At 41.0% G+C, this 16,612-nt stretch overlaps 2 long non-coding RNA genes across 7 annotated transcripts in view; both read left to right on the forward strand.

Annotated features, from left to right (window-relative positions):
* Window positions 1-9,816, forward strand: part of LOC115611383 — a 55,028-nt gene extending 45,212 nt beyond the window's left edge. For 4 of the 6 annotated variants that reach the window (XR_003992560.1, XR_003992555.1, XR_003992557.1 and 1 more), the window contains exon 5: window positions 291-2,853. This is a non-coding gene — a long non-coding RNA (uncharacterized LOC115611383). Of the gene's footprint in view, window positions 1-290; window positions 3,056-5,997 lie in introns of those variants that run through there. The other 2 variants (XR_003992556.1, XR_003992559.1) reach the window with 2 other exon arrangements.
* Window positions 9,817-12,499: 2,683 nt separating this feature from the next.
* On the forward strand, window positions 12,500-15,629 carry LOC115611386. The gene is made up of 2 exons (XR_003992562.1): window positions 12,500-12,768; window positions 15,434-15,629. It is a non-coding gene; the product is annotated as an uncharacterized LOC115611386 (long non-coding RNA).
* Window positions 15,630-16,612: the final 983 nt, after the last annotated feature.

Below are 16,612 nucleotides of genomic sequence, written 5' to 3' on the forward strand. Positions count from 1 at the left end.
TGCTTTCTTCCTACTTAAGCTAATAGGAAGAAATACTGTGCCCTATTCCAGTCACTTAAGTAATTCTTATTATGAGTGTTCAAATAGCAGGTGGCATTTATTGATATATATGTTACATTTCTGAAACACTAGAAAAATATTATCTGGTGCATTTTCTACTAACATTGGCTTAGATGACGTTTTAGGAGCAGGAACCACCCCGCAAAGGGCTGGGCACGTGCAGAGGATGGGAGTGTCAGTGAAGTGCATGGTCGTGAACCTGGTGTTGATCTGTCCATGTGATTTTCCAGGTGAGCCTCGCACCCTGCCTATGCTCTGTGCTCCCAGATGTTTGGTTCCACGATGGCAGAAGGAGCAACATCTGGAGTTCTGCTGCTCCCACCGGACACCCAACTACCAGACCCCGACCCAGTGTGACTGCTTCTGGCATCTGCTGGTGGAGATGCTGCTGGGGCTGGCTTTGCCCTGCTTGCTGCTGTCTGCTTGTCTTATTCTTCTGAGTTATACCCCAGCCCACTCCTGTCGTTTTGTGCATCTGCCTCTGGGCCGTGTTGAGTTTTCAATTATCCCCACATAGAGATGCTACGTAAAACAGCGTGCGGGGCTCGAGCAGGCTGAACGCAGTAGAAATACACTTAAATAAAAAGTACTGCTATAATACCAGGAGGCTGATTGGAAGCACAAGATAGCAGTGTCATATCCTGTGGCTTTTATGTTGGTAGATGTAGATTTTAGCCATTAAAGTCTAGCTATCCAACAAATAACAACCAGAGGAAATGGATCTGGGTGTCTTTGGTTGTGAATAACATACACTTTCACCAGTAAATGTAGGACATGGTAAATTGCCACAAGACAGACTTTTGAGATACCTACAAACATAATCAGGCATGTAATATGTGGTAGCATCTCTGTGTAACTTAAAGAAGCTCCCTGTGGTTGGAACTAGATGATCTTAAAGTCCTTTCCAACCCCAACCAATCTACAATTCTATGATTCTACTCACAATATGTTTAAAGCATACGTCAAGAGAGCTCTTACCTCAGAGAACCAATGTGTGGTTCCGTTGGCAACTCCAAATTCAGGCACGGAAACAAAGAGCAAGTGCAGGTCTCAACGTCTGTACATGTACAAGCAGTAAAATCTCCCCCAAATCAGGTATCATGATTCCTAGGTGGGGGTAAAATGCTATGACAAAGGAGGGGCAAATAAGCATAAAATACACTAACGTAAAATGTGCCTGTTATTAACCTCTAGAAGAGCTCAACAGCCCGAATTGTAGAACGTGGTATGTAGACAAATGTAAAGAGAGCAACACATTAAGCGTGTTTTTCTCCAGAGCAAAATGAAATAGGCATACGGTGCAAATTATAATATTTAGTACTTTCAGGGCAAATTCTAGTTGAGGATCACAAAGTAATTTGAAAGTATTAATGAATTAGCCTCACAGCTAGCTTTCAGGTAGATAATAATGATAATTATTACTATAAATACATATTATTATTATCATTCATCCTCCGAAGAAATGAAAATTGAGGCCTAGAGAATTTATATATTTGTCCAAAGTCTGTGTTTTATTCCTGTAACCATCCTCCTCTAGAACCATTATATATCAAGTTTATTATTTTCCAAATACTGCATGAGATATACGATGCAGTTTATGAGCTCTAAACCCCAACCAGCTGAGCTCCCTTACAAAACAGTGCCTGTGAACATCTCCATTTGCATTTGAATTCTCAAGCAGCAACAATCCTGCTTAAAAAAAAAAAAAAAACCTATGAAGAAAAAAGGAATCATGAAAATCAGTAGAAAATCTGTCAAGGCCCCATCTGTGAGTGGGTATCAGAATAGCGCTAAGAAGCTCTGAGGAACAAAGTTCATCCCAAGTCTAACGCATAGTGCTTTCTGGTCGATGAAATGAATTCAAGCAGGGTGAAATGAGGGCACATACCATGAAAAAGTGTGTTCCCCCACCGAGGAGTGAAGGAAAGCAGCATTTCTGCTGCGTGTGTGGTCTTGGTGCATGTAGCCGTGCTTACATACTAAAGGTCTTACAAAGGAAAATACTCAGTGTGCTCACGTCTCCTTTTGAAAGCCACACTTCTTTGGGGAGCATCAGGGAATGAGTGATCTCTGGTCCTGACAAGATGAGGACTTGGATTATGTATGCTTGTTGCAAAAAGCAAGCTTTCATAGCCAGCTACCTGAAGTAGTATGGAAACAAAATTAGAGAGTTTCCACGCTGGCCTTGAAAATGCCCACACAAACATGTTGATTTCCTTCTGAATGGGAATATATAAAGGTTAGGGACACTTATTCGTAGGCTATTTATATATATCCTCTCAGGATCTGAATTGCTAAGAGCCTTGGCCTTAGCTTTTTGCTCTCACACATGCGATATTTGGAACTAACGACAGCAAAGGGGGGAACCACAGCGTTAACACCATTCTAATGCACCAGATTATTTTTCTGTCCCTTTTTTCTAACCATTAGAGTATGCAAATGTTCCATTAACTGGTCCTCATGTTTTCCCTTTATTGAATTGCTTTCACGATGGCAAATAAATATTCATAAAGAAGTGCGGACAATAAATCATTTCAAATAGTTCAAAGCCATTTTCTTCCTAGGCTGCATATATATTCAGCTGTGACTCGCCTTTAATATTTCATTCAAAAAGAGAGACTTGTAGAAGGACAATACAGATAATGTGTCAAGTAGTAATTAAAACAGGGGGTAATGATTAAAACCATTTTGATCTGCATTGTACTCTGTCAAATTCATCATCTCCTGTGTTTGTTAAGATGACTTTCTACTTCCTTTATACAGAAACTCAAAATAAACTTCTTTTTGAAGACACTGCACAGAACAAAAGAGTTTCAGCCCTGAGCTTGTGGGGTCCAGAGCCCTCCCCAACTCTGGATTCAGGTATCTCATCAGTACCATCCTAGCAAGATAAACTCAGCCAGCCACTGTCTCTGCTGCTAATATTGTGCCTTCTCTGGGAAGTAGACCCCGATGCAGTGCAGAAGACAACCAAGGGCTGCCCCGATGTGTACAGGTACATGCAACCTGTCTCACAATTTAGATTCAAGCTCAGAGCTCCAAAAGAAATTCAATTTAAAGATCTGGTTAGCTTATACACTTGGGGATCTTGGTTCAAATCCAAGTAACAATGATGTTCCTTGTCTCATTATACGCATTTTGGCTACTAATACACATATTTGGCCCAAACTCATTATCTTCCCTGATTTGTTGCTAAGCCTTTCGGCCCTGATTCAACAGAGCACTTACATACAGAGTTAAATAAATTGCTTTAGGAAAGCATTCTTCTTTTTGTGTTTAATCTTGGGCAGACATTCAACTTTGAAATCAATGGGACTTATGAACAGCCCTGACCTTGGGGTCTAAATGGTTGCTGAATCAGTGCATTGACAGAAACATGCTGGAAAAGATAATATCCATGTCTAATCAGAATTATAGTCTCTACTTTCATGGGAAATTACCCATAGATAACACATTATTCTGCTCAAGAAATCCATTTTATGGCATTTATTAGAAAGCTTTAATTCACGTTTTCTGTTTATGCCAAAGATACCAGATGAACAGTGTCATTTTTTGGGAGCGTATCTGTAATACTCTTTAAATGAAGAAACAAAATATAGGAAAAGTGCTGGCAGAAGGGGCCATTCCTAATTATTTACTGAGGCTTTCTCAATTGCCTACCACATGGCAATCCTTCGGAGGACAGGCACGTGGAAGGTGAGGCAGAGTGGTTCTGAAATCACAGGGACTTGAAGACCATGAAAGACCATGTTAGGCAGTATCTAAATATGAAATTCCCTCGAAGAACAACATTTCTAAGCCTGTCTGCCCAGTTTACACATGGAATTTTTAGTGATCGTGTTTTTACTACACAGTGAAAGCAGCAAGAGTAAAAAAAAAAGTGGATGCTTCAGTGTACAGGTTATACAAGCGCAACTATGGCCAAGTCTATGAGATTAAGAAGCAGTTTGTAAAATGATTACTGCTATGTTGCATGAAATGAACTAGTCGTGCTGTTCTTCAAAATGTTTCACACTTAGGTCTTCTTTATTCTTTTACAAAGATGGCAAACAGGGACTTTAAGATGTTGTTTATAGAGTTGAAACACTGAAATGCCACGAAGGGGAAGTAAATTAAGATGGATCCTATCACATAATCTAATTCAATGAATGACTCTGAAGATCATAAGCAGATGCAGGAAGAACCAATGAGTGCCACCTCCCTGTACAACCACAGAGGGATACTGTAGTCCACATTATTCCACTGGGTTCTGGGGGCAGAGTTGGGGAAGAACACATAAAGAACAGCTTGAGAGCATTCACTTGGCTCACAGTGGTGGAAACTCCCACAGTTACCTGGATCTATCCTCACACTGCCTACACTTGCTTTAAAGGTGATGAGTCAGGGATGTGCAGCTGCTTTATTGTACGCTCGGTGCACGAAAGCTCTGCGTTGCCTGTAAGCCTCTGAACCAAGGTCCCTTAGATCAAAGGACAGAGTGCAAGAGGAAAGCACAGAGGGTCTTATCCTCCTATATAACTCTCAAATTACCCCCCGAAAAGGCAAAAACTGAAGCTCCATCTTCTGTCATATCATCCACCCCACCCCAAGGCAGGGTGAGGTTGGAGCAAATCTGCATTCTGAAACAGTTGCTGCTTCTGGTAAGCTTGTGCCAGAGATGGTCATGAATTGGAGCTAAGTTTGTTTCATTTAAGATCACCTGCTCTCAATGAAATCAACTAGTGTCTAGCAGGGGCAAAAGGCTTATAGAGCTCAATGGGAGCAGGAAGAGCTCCTTGCTGAATCAAAGGCTTTTTCCAATGTGAGAAGTCACTAGAAAGAATAATGGATCCATGCTACAATGTTAGGATCTCCTTAACCAGTTCTTTAGTTTCTGCTGGAATCTTCCTGATTTAAGGACCTTAATTCTAGAGGTGAGTTTTGCAACTGTTTTAAGGAGGCTGGGATTTAACTTTTTTCAACTTTCCTGGTACCTTTGATCAGAGCATAGTGATGATGAATGAGAATGCATGATCTCTATGGTGCATGTTACATAGAGGTCATAAGAAAGAAATACTTCCCTTCTCGCTTCACTAGTACTTGCACTGCTATATTTTTTGAGGAACTAGAAAGCAGTCACCTGCTCTTTTTTTGTACCAAACAGTATCCCTGTATGCCTATGCCCATGTGTTATAGTTATTCTCCTTTTTAACTTATGAAGATTATACTTTGTATCTGAAAGTCCCTTTGATGAATCTGCCTTTTGGATTTATTCGCTGGGTTTGCCTGTCAATATTGGGCCAAAGTCTTAATCAGTATTGATTTGCACTGATTTTGCTAGAGACAGGCTGACTTTTGACTGCTGAGCTGCTGGATGCTTAACTTTACATTCTAATCATTTTAGCTTTCCTCTTTACCCTTCTTTTAATAAAGGATTAGTTCATTCTTTTCAGAACATGTAATAATAAGAACCATCTTAAGGCATTCCAATCACAAGGAAGAAAGTCCTACAGATGCTCAAATTCCTATGTTTTTAACAACAGTTTAGCATGTATTGTAATTCTTTATGGAGCAAAAGAAGTCCATGGTATTGTAATTCCTTATGGAGCAAAAGAAGTCCATGGTATGTTACACTATGTTATCTTCACACCCTGGTGCAGCACTCAAGCTAATGTGAGGTGAAATGCAACATAATGTGATTTGGAAGAAATACTTCCTAATGCTCACTCACAGAGATGGGGAAAGAAAAAATATTTCCTCTATTAAAAATAGTTCCCTTTTTCCGTATTTACCTGGAAACTGTGAAACAACTGAAGAGATAACTGGGTGGAAAGGACCACGATGCATCCTGCATTGCTGTTGGAGTGATTTCATTAATTCACTTCATTAATTTCAAAGCATCTTTATCAAAAGGATGTTTGGTTGTGATTTTTTCCTTTTTTTCCTCCTCTTTTCCAGTGCTCTGGCTTTCCTCCAAGCAGGAGGATAATTCCAACTCACAGCAGATGTAGACCGTCCCCTAAGACTCAGGATCAATCAGACAGAAGGTGACTCTTCTCCTTAGCATCTTAAGATTGACTTTGGTTTCAAAGTCGGTTTTGTGTCCTGCAGACCCATTATTTACTAAAATAAGTGCTACAAAAGCAGCCACAGTCTGCTTAAAAGTGAACAAAACTTGATTGAGTTTATACTCAAATGTAAACTGTTCATCACAGAGGAATAAGGAAAAAAGAGGCTCCTGATGCTGTGGCAGAGTTAAAAGCAAAAGCTCCACACGGTAAAAAGGGCAAGTGAGAAAAAAGGATGAAGAACAGGCGGCAGAATGGAGACAAGGAGAAAGGGTAACAAAACAAGGGGACAAGTGTATTGCAGGAAGAAGCTTAGACCAAAGCAGCACGTGCAGCCCCAGCAGTATGTTTGTGGCACTTCAAAAAAGGTCTGACTAACTTTCCGAGATAGTAAAAGCAGAGTGGAAAGAGAAAGAGGAGGCGTGACAGCCTGTAGCAAAGAGTTGGAAGAGAGTTGAGAAGAAAAGCATAAGGCACGCTCTGGTTATTTATACATTCTCCCACACTTCTCTCTTTGCAAAACATCCTACGGTTCAGTTAGTGGGGAGGTATGAAGAGCACAAGTAGATGTAATGGCTTAATGTTGCTGATGTATCCTGTGACTAAATAGTTTGATTTAGGATATCTGTGTTCTGAACAGGAGGTTCAATTCATTTATAAAACTATAAAGATGGAAAAAAAACCCCAAACCCGCAAACCCTCCTGTGGATTATATATTGATAACAGAAGTGATATCTGCATTGTAGGAACTTCAGATGCTCAGCTCCTCAAGCAGGAATCAAGGTGTTCTAACAGTAAAACTTGGCCCAAACAGACTTGTATTTTGAGTACTTTTCTTCACTTTTCTATCTGGTATCACTATTTTATGGAAGAAATGCAAATCCTTGAAGTTTAGATATGATGAACTTCAGATACACATTGGGATGAAACTACACATACTGTTCCGTATAATCAAAACAAGGAAACGAATTGATTCTGTCTTCAGGGAAGTTACCAGTAACAGAAATGGGTCCAGAGTCTGTTTATGACTTTGCAGCAGGTTTAAAGGTCTCTTTTTGGGAAACTATGTGATAAGAGTTCAGCTTCGACTGTGTGTACAGCTTCCTCTGCTCCCTGAGCAGGCTTCTGTCAGCACCTTGGGCTTGCTGGTCACAGCCCTGGGTGCACAGGCTTTCTGGAAGAGTGTTGTAAGGAGCATGTGTTGCTATTACTTGTATTGAAATTGTTGGCTAAAACTGTACTTTGGGTTGTAAAACTCCACTGTAGTTGCTCTGAAGTTCAGAGATGCACCCTTCCTTCTAACTGTTTCAGTGGTTACTTAACAGGAACCATTTGTGATATAGCTATGGCTGCTCTTGGTGGTGTTTTGAACTCTTTTCATACACCACATCCTTTCAAACATTCCTTGAAGTTGGTGGCACCTGGCTGCTTGTTTAGTCAAAGGCTATCTAGAGTGATCCAAAGGATGGTTCAAATCATCTTAATGCAAGGGGGCATCTTGGTGGGCTTATGCCATATGCAACAGCTTTCCCATCTGAGAAGAAACTATTTGCCCCTTCGGTTGGGGTGCCTAAAAACTTCTTCATTGGGAGACACAAAGCTTTGCTGCAGCTAACTGTAGGTGACTGGGCAAAATGAACCCCTCAAAGCGCCATCAATGAATGCCTTGATTTATGCACATGCACTGACTTTTGCAAACAACAGATTATCACAAATAATGAATGACCTTCAGTAAACCAAACACCAAATAATGATGTTGGCAGACATAGAATTTTTTGATAGAGATAAATTAGGTACTTTCTAAACTAGATGTATTTAAACTAGAGAATGCAAAGCACATGCTGCTGTCCAGAAAAGTTGCAGAAGAAGCTTTAATCTTCATTTCCCTGATGCTGAGCTTGTGTATAAATATCCTACTTTGCCTCATAGAATGGTTTGGGTTGGAAAGAACCTTAAAATCATCCAGTTCCCAGCCCCTGCCACGGGCAGGGACACCTTCCACTAGAGCAGGTTGCTCCAAGCCCCTGTGTCCAACCTGGCCTTGAACACTGCCAGGGATGGGGCAGCCACAGCTTCTCTGGGAAAAGTCTGTGCCAGCGCCTCAGCACCCTCGCAGGGAAGAGCTTCTGTCTTAGATCTAACCTGAACTTCCCCTGGTTCAGTTTGAACCCATCACCCCTTGTCCTATCGCTCCAGTCCCTGATGAAGAGTCCCTCCCCAGCATCCTTGTAGCCCCCTTCAGACACTGGAAGGCTGCTATGATGAATGCTCCTTTCCTGCTACGAAGGAGGCAAGGCACAGCTGAGGGCACTGTGCTAGTGGTAGAATCGTCAGCAACCATTACCTCAGCAGCCTCTCTGGGCTCCTATGAAGTAGTACAACTGACCCCTAATGTAGTTGAGAATCTGTCCCTAAATGATCCCTTAAAATGACAGGCATATGAACAGTCTGGTTTATCTTTTGATTGGCAACAGTTAATCGAGAGAGACGTTAATCAATACTTGATGTAATTTAACCTGATGCAACCAAGTCATCTGTCTCTGGGAAACTTTCCACCAAAGGTTTGCAATCTTCCTAGGACTCAATGGTATTTTGATGAGTAACATTTCTAGCAGGCTAATTTTCTAGCTAATTATCATCAAACACCTAGCCAGACTTTCTGCAATGTCAGATATGCTTTGAAAAAAATTAATAAAGAGAATAAATCCCTTCAACCATGAGCAGAAGGGAATGACAAATTCATCGCTATACAGATTCTCAAATCTTCCACTAGTGGTTCATTACAGTATGTGGGTGGTAAAATACAACATCTTATAGTCGATAGGAAAAAGAACTGATTTTGAAATTGAAAATCACAATCTGCAGATAGAGCCCGAAATTGTATGTTAAAAAATAAGTGAAGTTGTAGGAATTTTAAATGGCAAACTGTGTTCTCCTCCAAGCAAATATGTTTTGGCCAAAGGGGCTCTATGCATTTCGGGGTTCGAGTGTTTTATTTCAACGTTAAAGGAAAAAACCCAACAACCCTATGACATAGCTTACCAAAAATTTCAGTTCTGTATAGAACTTACATTAGTTTTTTCCCAAGTGTATTATCCCTATTCCAAAATACTTTGAGGTTCCACCTAGTCATAAATATTTGTAGTTTACTAGTCCCCTCTTCATTTTGTTCTAGGGAAGTAGTAGGAGATGGAGGTGGAAACTTAAGAGGAAAACCAGTCTCACTAGAAGAAGCAAAGCCAGCTCTGTCTCCCCGCCACAGCCTGCATCCTTTCACATTAATCCTGCTGATACCAAGGCTTGCCCCTCACAAGATCACAACCTACATCTGCAGCAAGTAGTACTTGCTCAGTGTCACATTACTCAAGCAGTGCAAAATCAGCTCCAAGGGAAATTGTGTTACCATGGCTTTAATGGGGGGAGCTCATCATCTTTAAATGGCTGGTATGTACTTGCAAAGCATAGAACCCAAACCCAGTGCTGACAGTTTAAGTATATGATGGGAGAATAACAAACAAGCGTAACAAACAGATGGGCCAGCCAGTCTGTTACAACGTGGTTCAACTGCAGGTCTGGGCTGTGTGTGTGTAGGGGGGAGCTCCTTAGTCAATCTTAATTGTCATAGCTCCATTGACTTTGGTATTTACAATAGTTTTATATGGTGAGGATTAATTTCTTCTGTGATTGAGAAAGGATAAAAAATAAAAAGGCCTTTTAAATCCTTTTCTATCCAGTGACAGTGCTATAGGTTCTCTCTGCAATAGGTGTGAAATGACAAGTCTGCATCTATATATGATGTCATTGTCAGTATTTGACAAGCTTAAAAAAACCCCTGTTTTGGCTATAGAAGCTCTTGATGTAGGTGTTATGAGGCACGGGGGAGGGATCCTTCAAGTTTTGGGAATGTTTGAAGCAGGAGTTTGCTGTGTGGGCTAAAAGGACTATATCTGTGCCCCTCCCTCCCCATCTCCATGCATCCCAGGCAGGTGGAGATCACACTTTCCTACCCGGCTGTGGTGGCTGTAGTCCACCAGGCATTCTGCAGGAAGGTGTCATGCAGCTTAGCCAAAAGTTGCTCTAACAATAAATTATGATGCACTTCAAGTAAAAACTTGCACGTGTAGCTGCTGCAATGAAAAAAGGGATAATTGGTACAGATATGTGGAAGGAGTTCGGCTGAATATAATCGTACAACAAACAAGCAAAAAACCCCCATCAAACCAAACAAAAAACCCCCCAAAACCAAACACCATCAAGAAAACACGAAAACTTCTACCTTTTTTTTTGGTTATTGATTCTGGTTGGTTGGTTTTGTTTTGTTCTTTTTACTTGCGATCTAACCTTGCACGAGAGAAATAGCACCCAGCATAATACAGCACGTTTTTGTGAGGCATACATTTCAGGGTTCCATGAAAGTTGTTGGTTTTCTGTGTGAGACTTAAATGTAATATATGTAGGGGGGGGGCAAACAAAACCCACAACAAACCCAAAACCCAAACACCAAAAAAACCCCAATTAAAACCCCTAAAATGACCAAACAGGAGGCCCTCAGTGATATGATTGGTGGTGGACTTGGCACTGCTGGGATAAAGGTTGGGCTTGGTCTTTTCCAACCCAGTTGATTCTATAATTCTATGTAGAACAATAGAAGTGATTAGACCAGAGAAGTGATAGCATTGTGTATGCAAGACATTTGTCTAGAAAAGGTATCGTAAGGTCAACTGGTATTTTGGGGCTAGTGGTAGGTAAAGAGAAAGGTAGAAGCAATAGTTTTGGAGACAACATAAAAAAAGCAAGAAATCAAGTTTCGAATCTGATCAAAATCTACGAATTCAGGCATGAGATTAGATAATGTAATCTTGGTTTATTTGCTGGAAGAGGATTTATTTTATTAAAGCGCAGCGTCATATAGCAGTAGTCATTTTCAGTGGCAATAAGATGGTCTGCATCGATGGATAACGTTTGTGATAAAGGGTTAATTTCCAGAAGGAAACTGGTTTAGCTCAGATTTATTTTTTGTCAAATTGACTCTGCTTGATTTGCTGTAGCAATCTAATATGACCTTGATTAAATTAGAGAGAAAATGATGATGCAGCCTGTTTGTCCTATTGACAATTGCTACCTTAGGCTACAGTGGCAGTGAATTAACGCCTTGCCCATATTTTGCAAGGACCTTGGGTAGGAATTAATTCCTCCTATTCATTTCCCCCTTGCCAAGAAGGTAATAACTGTTGCTGATTGTAAAGGTAGCTGTTTCTGAAGTGGTAAAATAAGGCTCAAAACAGTCCAAGACAGATGACCAGTTTGCTATCAGCCTAGTAGTTCAGCAAGGGCATAGGGATGTCCTACAAGTCATTCATATTATCTAAGCTTCAGCTCTCCAGCCAACAACCAAGGTTGGAGATTGTCTTTATCCATCATCTGATACCAACAGCTGGGGGCTACAGCCACATCTGACACCTATAAGTGGAAATCAGATTTCTTCTATGCCATGTGTAGGTCCTGGGTAAAAGTCAGCTCTGTGGCAAGGTAGGGAAGAGATTTTCTTGAGCTGCCCCACAGAAAACATGGTCAAGTTTTTGTTCTTTTTGCCCTATTTGCTGGAAGCTACAATACAAAAGATGTAGTGGTTAGTGCTTTGGAGGCTTCTACTTAATTTCCAGCCCAAGCACTGTATTATCTTACAGCAATTATTTATGCAATGTAAAGCACCATAAAACAGTGTCTCTCCAGCAGTATTTCCTTGCTTATCTTAAGATATTCAAGTTAATTACCTGTGTCTGCTCATGTTGATGCCTGTCATAAAACCCAAGTTATAGTTGTGGTCTGTAAAGACCTGAAGAAGACAGCGGCCTCTCTTAGAAAATTATTTTAATATTAGAAGGCTGTAATATTATTATTTAAATAACATGAAAAATAAAATATTCATTTTTGTGTACTATAAGAACCAAATAGGAAGATGTGAAAAACTATGGACTAGGATATTGTTTATTAAGATTTATGTTAAGCTCAATGTAAAGGTTAGGCAACAAAGATGTGAAATCGCTTATGCAGACAGAAACTCGGACACTGCTTGAGTAAGATAAGATAACCACAATCGCGAGATAACCGCCAGACTTCCAGGAACCGACAGAAACAGGACAAACAACCCCAGATAAGGACATGTGAATGAGGGGTCAACTATGGGATAAAGGAGAAAGACTTCTTATTTCGGCCTCAACGACCACCAGGAGGTAGAAAACGACCCCCTAACAACAACTGAAGCATGCGCAGAGTACCTCCACTACTTCATGAACACGGAAGTAAAGATGTATAAAAAGGGACTGTTTGAACTGCTCAGCACGGCAGTGGCGGAGCGCAGACTCCCCTGTCGTCCAGCGCTGTTTTTGCTCATATTCTACTTGCTATAATTAATAAAATTTTAATTGGATTATGATCCGTTGTGGTCACAATTTATGACAATTTCTGGTGCCGTGACTCGGATAAGGAACGGTGGGCTTTGGTCCTCCGGGGAGGCGCCCCGCGACATTTCGCGGCCCCGCGACCAACAGCTCACTCCAACCTTACCGACGAACCTAAATTCTAGGATATTGAGCAAAAAAGGACCGGTAAAATCCCATAAAATTCTGTGCACGGGAGTCCGGACGAAGACGCAGGACGCGTAAGTATACTGCGAAGTTGTTCGCGGGTTCGCCGTTCGGGCGGGATTGGGTATCCTGGATTATAACGAACGAGAGGTTCGATATACTGAACCAAGCGAGTGTGGACCCTTTAGTACTGCGTTTCCCACCTCCCGCGAGGGACTGGGCCAGGAATAAGGGGAGCGAGTGAGTGTGTGTTTGTGGATAATCCAGAAGATGGGGGCGAAGGGCAGCAAGCCTTCGACTCCCATGGGGAGGGTACACACTGTACCTAAAAATACCCCTCTGGCATATATCTTAGACAATTGGAGATATTCCCCTGGAACCCTAGGGAAAGATAAGCAAAAAATGATAGAATATTGTACTAAGATATGGGGAGGGAAGAAGATTTCTAAAAATGTCTTTTGGCCAGTCTATGGGTCAGAAGAAGATTGGGTAAGACAGCAATTAAACCTCTGGGTTAATAATAAAAATCCCCTTAACCCGGAGGAGAGTCAATATGCGGAAGTGTGGCTAGAAAGACCGAGAGCTAGACTTTATCCGCTGAATGAAATAAAAACTAAACAAAAGAAAAAGAAGGAAGAGTTAGACGAAACCCTTCTAACCCCCCCTCCTTACATTCCTCCTCCTGCTCCCACAGAAGTCCCCAGAGCGCCCACTCCCCCACCAGAGTCGGAACAAGGGTCTCCCCCTCTTCCTAGACGCGTAACTAGAAGTCAAAAAGGGGCAGCTCAGATGTACCCCCTAAGGGAAATACCCATGGGGGGACCTCAACCTGTGATCGGATATATTTCCGTACCCCTAAACTCGGCTGACCTACGAGATTTTAAAAGAACTGAAATGGGAAACTTAATTGAGGACCCACTGGGAGTGGCAGAAAGATTAAATCAATTTTTGGGACCAAACCTTTATACTTGGGATGAGATGCAATCTATCCTTGGTCAATTATTTACTACCGAGGAAAGAGATATGATTAGACGAGCAGGAATGAGACTGTGGGATGCTCAACATGCCCAGGGACCCCAAGCAGATATTAAATGGCCACTTCAAAGACCTAATTGGGATAATCAGGATCCGATGCATAGAACTCATATGCAGGACCTGAGAACTATAGTAATTCAGGGAATTAGAGAAGCAGTACCCCGTGGCCAGAATATCAATAAAGCATTTAATGAAATGCAAAAGAAAGATGAAAGCCCTACTGAGTGGCTGGAACGACTGAGGAAAGCCCTTCAGCTGTACTCTGGGGTAAATCCAGACGACCCTTTAGGGCAAGCGCTCCTCAAAACTCAGTTTGTGGCAAAATCATGGGAAGACATTAGAAAGAAGATTGAAAAGTTAGAAGACTGGCAGAATAGAGGGTTGGATGAATTATTGAGGGAAGCTCAGAAAGTCTACGTAAGGCGGGAAGAAGAGAGCAGCAAGCGACAAGTAAAAATGATGGTAGCAGCGGTCAGAGAGGATCGCAAAGGACGAACTGGTGAACACAGATCTGCTGGAACGAAACAAGGGAACGTAATAGTAAAGAAGGAGCAGAGATGTTGTTTTTACTGTGGAAAGAAGGGACATATAAAGAAGAATTGCAGAGAAAGGATCAGGGATGAGGGAATATTGAAAACGGAATAGGAGAGTCAGGGGCTCTATATCTTAGGGGACCGGAGTCATCATGAGCCCTTGATAAAATTAAAAATAGGTCCCCATAAACAAGAGTTCACCTTTTTAGTAGACACTGGGGCTGAGAAATCAACTATTAAGCAAATACCTGAGGGATGTAAAGTTTCCCCTGAAAAGGTACAAGTAATTGGGGCAAAAGGAGAACCCTTTAAAGTAAGCAAAATCAAAAATGTGGTATTCGAAACTGAAAATAAATTTGGAATGGGTGAACTCTTGCTCGTCCCTGAAGCAGAATTTAATCTGTTAGGACGAGATTTAATTGTTGAATTGCAATTAGAAATTAAAGTGAAAAATCAGGAGCTAACAGTGTCTGCTTATCCTTTAACCGTGGATGATCAAAAACAAATTAACCCCGATGTCTGGTACTCTCCGGACACAATTAGTAGACTGAAAATCCCACCGATTAAAATCCAACTTTCCGAACCCCACATACCTGTGAGGGTAAGGCAATATCCCATATCCCTAGAAGGACGGAGGGGATTAAAACCAGAAATTGATCGATTGTTAGCACAAGACACTTTGTGTCAAAAATTGTTAAAGATCTAGCTGAAAGCTTGGGGATTAAGTGGGAATACCATACACCATGGCATCCACAAAGTTCGGGAAAAGTTGAAAGGATAAATGGAGAAATCAAAACTATTTTGACTAAATTAATGATAGAAACCAAATTATCATGGATTAAGTGCCTACCCATGGCACTATTAATTCTCAGAACCAGACCCCGAGCAGATGTAGGAATATCAGCGTTTGAAATGGTGTATGGAATGTCTTATAGAATTGAAAGTCCACAAACAAATGTTTTAATTCGAGACCGTGTGATTAATGAATATGTTTCACAATTAGCAGAACATCGTAACAAGCTTTGGGAACATGGACTGATTGTACAACGACCCCCGTTGGACTTAAAAATTCATAATGTTAAACCTGGGGATTGGATATTGATTAAAGTGTGGAAGGAAGAAACCCTAAAACCCAATTGGGAGGGACCTTATCTTGTTTTGCTTACAACAGAAACAGCTGTCCGAACTGCGGAGCGTGGATGGACTCATGCCAGTCGCATTAAAGGCCCAGTGACGAGACCCCACTGGAAAGTAATCAGTACTCCAGGTGACACCAAGATAACCCTGAAAAGATAACGTAATGATAAAGACTTTATTTGATTATTTTGCCGCATTACCTTTCGGTATAAAGTGTGTATTGCTGTTTATATTTGCTATAATTATTTCTCTTTTTTTCTATTATATATGGAAGCGTACAAAGTGTGTTGAAGGAAATTGCTAAACTTATGCAACCTCACAATATTAAATATAGAAGATATGTTGATGTAAATAATATATGCACTCTAGATATACGAATTAGGTGGGTGTAATGATTTGAACTGCAATTGTTATCCATTTGCTTGTTTTAGGTGTAAGGTATGCCAGGATAAATGGTAGACACATTGTGAATGTGGATACCCTCCAATAGGAGTTTGCACACAGTGTTGGAAAATCCAAAGAACTCTCACTGAGTGGAAATTAAAACAATTAGAGTCTAAACAAAAAAAATTATTCGGGAATCCCATGAGTGGTGGGAAATTTTTGCCAAAGGAATAAACCCTCGATATTATTGCTACCACTCCAACGAACCAGTCCCCTTTGTAGCTGAAATTTTGGTTATAAAATGCAGAAGGGAAGTACTGACCGTGTCTTACTTTGCCCCATTAGTTAAAGCTGCAAAGTGGGAAGCCTATATAAACAGGCAGAAAGCCCGAAACAGCTGTTCTCCTGAAGAATTCCCTTGCTGCCGAGAAGATGGTACACCCCGTGGCTCGAAGCAACCGAGTCGACGGGCGAGGCAGAGGAGGAACAAACTGTGGAGAAAAGAACCAGAACGATGGGACACAAAAGCAGCAATGGCCGAACTTCCCCAGGACTGGTAAAAATATACTTAAATTGGCAAAATTAACAGACACCCTTTTTTTTTCTGGTATACCGTTAGTTTTGTTATTGATAATAACCCAAGCAAATGGAAACCCTCATAAACCTATGAACTAGACAATAACAAACATAAAATACACTTTATTAAAGAATGGTTTGACATAGCTAAACTGCTTATTTTAACTACGAGGTCTGGGGCAAAATATAAGAGTGTATCTATTAATGAAGATGAAGATTGCTGTGAATACATTATGCCACGTGAGAACTATGC

This window comes from Strigops habroptila, chromosome 8 (genome assembly GCF_004027225.2).
Source record: "Strigops habroptila isolate Jane chromosome 8, bStrHab1.2.pri, whole genome shotgun sequence".
Classification (NCBI taxonomy): domain Eukaryota; kingdom Metazoa; phylum Chordata; class Aves; order Psittaciformes; family Psittacidae; genus Strigops; species Strigops habroptila.